Below are 6,177 nucleotides of genomic sequence, written 5' to 3' on the forward strand. Positions count from 1 at the left end.
TATCGATTTCTAATATTTTTCTACTGTGTCTCATCATAATTATCTGGAATTATCATTCTACTCGCGAAATTCTTTTATGGAAGATTATATTCGATTGATAGGGGGGGAGGGAGCGATTCCAATTCCTCAAACTGTCGTCTGCACGCGAGTAACATAAATATTCTCGTGCGATAAATAATGTGCGATAAGATGTTCGAACAAATTCGTGCAAAAAACAAAAAAAGAAAAAAGAAAAAAGAAAAAAAAAATTGTAACGAAGCTCGAGAGAAACGAGTGATCGAGAACGTTGAAATTAATAGACTGATCATTTGAAAGAATCTTTAGAAGAGCCTCCCATCAGGATACTCTGAACTTGTGATATTTCAAATATTGTTTGTCACCTATAATAATTATTAACACCTATCCACCGAAGATATATATTTTACTCTCGTATAAACTCACTTACACATGTACATTATATTTTCATTATTATTTGTGTTCAAGTTCCTCGAGTTTCCACCGCGTTCTCGATCACATGGATCTGATATATATATAATTCGCTGTCTAATCCGCTTCTCGATCGATCGAAAAGGAATTAGCTATATTTGTTTTGTTCTTTTTTTTTTTTTTTCTCTTCAAACATAATCATTGAAAACAAAGTGAGAATGAAAGAAATAGTGGAAGAAATGGAAGAAATAGTAACGGGGGAGAAAGTGAAAGAGAGAGAAAGAGAGGGAGAGAGAGAGAGAGAGAGGGAGAGACTCACACACAAACACAGACACACATAAACTCAAAGTACTCTAAAGCAGAGTATTTTGTAAAAAAAAAAGAAAAAAAAATGAAACGCGAAAGGGAAATGGTACGCACATTGAGCCGAGTGAGTGATAATCCCTGTTAAAACAAAAAAAAGTTCTAGTTAAGTGGAGATTTATCGTAATAAATATATACATAAATAAATATATATATATATATAAATATAAATAAATATATATATAGGTAAGTCGTGTTGCGTGACTCAAAGTGGAGTGCAAGTGAGGAGGAATGCGAGTGGCCACGAGTGAATGAACTTGAGAGTGAAAGGAAGAAATGGAAAGAAACGTAGGCGAGAGAAAAGGAAACGAGACACAAAACAGAGCGAGGAACAAACGAGAACTTATAAAAAGAGTGAAAGACACACGCGATGGTTATACGAAAAGGGGGAAAAAAGAAAAAAAAAATAGAATACACAACACAAAGAAATCGTGTGAAATAGCCAAATATGACAAATATGTTCTTTTCTTTTTTTTTTTTTTTATTCTACTTCTTCTAATCTTCTTTTATTCTTTATTATTATTCTTTTTTTCTACGTAGGTAGCGCGATAGGGATTAGTTACTGTCGCTGGATTACGTTTTAAAATCTAAATCTATCTAAGTTAGGATAGGTGACTAGGCTAGGGGAAAAGAAAAGAGGCAAATCGGCCGTAGAAATTAGTTTTCTATGGTTCACCAACCGGAACCATGATGGCCGCTATATGGCGAACAAAATCGTATAATATTCTGATTTTTCAATTTTGCGTGTGCGAGCGCCAGTACATGTAAATAATAACATTATTAACTATATACGATTAGGGATCGACTTCGTAAATCGATTTCGTCGAGCACAAAAAAAAGAAAAGGATTGGAAACGGGATCCCGTTCCCGTTTTTTTTTTTTTTTTTTTTTTTATTAAATAATAATTTAAGGAGCTAAACCGAACAACTCAGAACATACTCATTGATTCTTGTATAACGTTATAAATTATAAACGAGCGTAGATTTTTAAAGGAGAAGCATATATATATACAAATAATGAGATAACAAAACAGTGAGGGAGGGGGGATAATAGAAGGACGAGGAGGAGGGGGAAAAACACAAGATATGCTAGTGATATAGAAATGAAAATATTCGCAAAATAATTCCCCGAGAAGAATAAAAGAGAGAGAGAGAAAGAGAATGAAAGATAGAGCGAAAGGAAAAGAATTCTCGCGCGAGAAACGTTCCTCAAACGTGACGCGAGAAGAGAATTCCATTTTTCTTTATTTTTCTCTTCGAATCTTTGCGCGACAATCGTTCCTCTTTGAACGAGTACGTTTTTCATATACATACACACACATACACGCGCATATATGCATACGTATACAGAGATACTCCCTGAAAGAACCTGATATTTGTGCGTGCTCGAAAATGATATAAATTATTCGATTCGATGATATAACGATATCGGAAAGGATTACCCTCTGATTAGTGATTCGTTTGCAGAGGAACGCCGCGTTTTTTTTTAGATTTTAGGGGGAATGCGAGAAAGCGGATCTATCCCTGTATATTGTACACTGTAATTACAATTTATACTTACTCGTAATCGATTACCTTTATCGGTAGGCTATTACAACTAGTGGCTAGCGTAAGTCAAGCTCAAAAATAGGCGAGACCCATCGTCTCCGCGTCTTATTCTTCGTCACGAGTGCACAACTCCTCTTTCCCCCATCCCTCCCCCTCCCCCATATTTCCTCCTCTTGTTCCGGACTTTTATCGAAGCGTGTTCTCCGATTGCGTACGCAGGCCTATAATATATATATATATATATGTATATGTGTGTATATATATATATATATATATTATCCTCGATGGATACTGGCAATAATCGTCGCCATCGAGATGTTATCTTTCATTTATTTTCCTTTTCATTTTATTCTTATTATTCTTTTTTTTTTTTTCATGCTTGAGGAAAATTTCGTCGACGATCATGGATACAAAAAATACTCTTGCAAATATTCGTAACGAGTGATCGATGAATCGTGTAATCGTGTGTACGATTGATAAATAAATCTCGATACGTAATCAATTGATTCGACGATTTGATTAAAGTTTTAATGAAGTTAATTTGCTCGCGACTCGCAAGGTTTTCGATATTTCTTGATACGTGAACGTGAGGGATGTATTCGAGAAGCGAATTCGAAAATTATTCGCGATATAATTTTTTTAGAGGAACAGGGACGTAAATCATAATTTAAATTCGGATACGAGTTTGTTAGGGAAAATTGGAAAGGTGTGATGATGTAAATAGTTACGTTACATCGAATCTTTAAAAGAAATCTCGCTTTTATCGCTTCCGTTCATCGAGACGGGATCTTTTGGATCCTCGTTTACGTGTCACGAAATATCTTGTATATTTATCCGAAGATAAAGGAGGATATAAGTAGATCCAAGAATAATAAATGAATTCCTGTACAAAAGAAAATAAGAAAATTAGAGGTAGCCAGGAATAGATTAGAAATAGTATCTGTTTCCCAAAGTTCTTCTCTTAGAAGAATCTAGAATTCGTCTCGAGGATAGAAACACGGATACTAATCTTCTTCTACATATTTCTTCTAGAGAAATATTAATTTATACATATATACATACATACATATATATATATATACATACATATTCGTGAAAAAAAAAAAAAAAGAAAGGAAGTGCTTCGCGACTTTAATAGAAAGAATCCTCTCTCCTTGCGAATTGTACAAAAGAATAATTAAATAATCGCATGAAACACGATTCGATCACTTTCTTACGTATCCCGCGTAACAAAAGAAAAAAAAAATTAATAACCAAAACTAATGGGAAAAAATTAAAAGCGAAGCTATGGAACGAAGAAAAGATTCCACCTCGTTCGACGAATTCGTCCCCCTTTTTTTCTTTTTTTTTTTCTTCGCTTGTTACTCATCGATCATTCATTCATTCATTATTATCTTTCTCTTTCTTCAACCGCGTACGTTCTCGAGCTGCTGGCGGGTATAAGTGGAATCGCATTGTAAAATAAATCCAATACGATCGATACGCACCGATTATACATAAATATAAATATAAATATTGATTCTACTCTTAATTAATTAATTAATTAAAGGCAGTAAAACAAAAAAAAAAACCGTGGATAAACGGGATTTTTAAAGAAGTGAATCTAGATGACTAACGTGAACTTAAACGTAAACGACACATCTTTACGAGCAACATATCCTAGCGTAACTAGGCGGCGTAATAACGTTGGGCCCCGTTCCGCTCCTGATCCTCCGCCCGTTCGAAAATCTCAAAATTGGCTCGCGTGGCGAACGCACATTTTTTCCCCCCCCCGCTCTCTTTTACCCGAGATATGATACAAGAAGAGTCTCTCTCTCGAAGAGAATTGGAGAATTCTCCCATCTTGATTGAATTTGGAAAGAGGAGACAATTGGGCGCACTATGTACACATAATAATCCACGCGGCAATCGAACCGAGGAGGATTTCGAGCGCGACACGTGGCCATCTTCTTTTTTTCGAATTATCGCGAGGCAAATAGAGAGAGAGAGAGAGAGTGTGTGTATGTGTGAGACCGAGTGCGAGAGAGAAAGAGAGAGAGAGATGGACAAACGAGGAAAAGAAGAGAAAAGGGGATAAAAATTAACAAATAAGGGATGTTCCATGACATTAGGGCGTTATTAACGATAATAAGTCTATAATTTAGAGAGTGCGTGGGTGATATTATGAAGAGAGAGAGAGAGAGAGAGCCGTGTGTTGAATGAAGCGTGATGATGATTTTCGCCCTGGTCGAATCGGCGCGATTAGAAATAAGTTCTTGGACATTGGATTGGAAATAAGAGGAGTATTAGATTGTTATCAGAGGTTGATCAAAGGGAAAGGAAAGAGAAGAGAAGGGGTGGGGGAAGACCGGGTGGTTGAGAAATTGCGCGCGCGATTCGAAATACAAGAGGGTGATTAGTAATAAACGTTTCGATAAACGAGGAAAAAGAAGGAATGCAGAAAATTGCGAAGAATGGTATATATATATATATATAAAAAAAAAAGAAAATTAATTACGAGATAGAGAACATCGTAAAGAAAAAAAAAAAAGCTAAATGCCACCTGTTTTCCGCTTCTCTCGCAGTGTAAAAACGGATTCGCGACGGGGGACGCGCGCGAATCAACAACCATCGGGGTTTCTCTCGGTCGCGAATCCAACGTCTGAGGAAAAGAATTAAAAATGAAAAAAAATAAAAAAAAAAAGAAAAAGAAATAATAATGCTAAAAGTAGGCGTAAGGGATATTTGCGCCGAGAAAAACGCAGGAAAGTTGAGAATAATTACATATACTCACACATCCGCGCAAAAAACACACACATTTACACGCGATGGAAATTCGAGAAGTATATCGATGAATCCGCGGGAAAAGAAAGCAAAAAAGTAAAAAAAATAAATAAATAAATAAATAAATAAAATAATAAATAAAATAAGAATTAAATATAACGAAAGAAAAAAAAAAAACATCAGGTTAAAGAGTACGAAAAAAAGAAAAAAAAAAAAAAAAAAAAAGAATCGAGAGAACAAGGATACGATCAACTCGAAACTTTAGTTGCAAAATACTGATAGGAGTACACGGAGTGTCGTTCGGAACACCTTTATCATTGTCTGATTTGATGATATTTTGTAAGTCTGGACCAGTTGTTAGGTTCTTATTACTCCCATAGCGACTTCTTATGGCGTATTTTCTCTGTATATTGTCAATGTTTATTATTAAATATTTTTCAAATAAACGAGTGTCTTCCATTTCCATTATTTCCATCCTCAAACTGCTATATTTTTTAAAATTAACAAAAAAAAGTTTTAATTATAAAAGTATTAAGAAGATTATAAATGCAAATTATTGAAGATCGTGATTTTGAATGAATATTAAAGTATAATATCTATATTTTTTTACATTAAAAATAAAGATATAGCAGTATTTTTAAAAGAGAAATGGAATACACGTAAAAAAAGTAGTAAATAATAGAAAAAAAGGTAGAAATAGATTGAAAAGTCACTCTTAGCGCCATCTCTCGATTATTTTTAGAAATATATTTGTATTTAGAAAAGGAAGAAATAGAGAAAAGTCACTCTTAGCGCCATCTCTCGATTATTTTTAGAAATATATTTGTATTTAGAAAAGGAAGAAATAGATTGAGAAAAGTCACTCTTAGCGCCATCTCTCGGTTATTTTTAGAAATACATTTGTATTTAGATGACAGATGGCGCTGATAATCAATTTGTATTCTATCTCTATCCTTTTCTTTTTATTTGCTCTCCTTATTTATTTAGTTTCATTTGCGGCACTCTGAAGATGGCGCTGATTCCCATATTTCTTAAAATTGACTGTTGGCGCCATCTCTTCAATACTTTTAGAAACATA

This window comes from Apis mellifera, linkage group LG3, assembly GCF_003254395.2.
Source record: "Apis mellifera strain DH4 linkage group LG3, Amel_HAv3.1, whole genome shotgun sequence".
Taxonomy (NCBI): domain Eukaryota; kingdom Metazoa; phylum Arthropoda; class Insecta; order Hymenoptera; family Apidae; genus Apis; species Apis mellifera.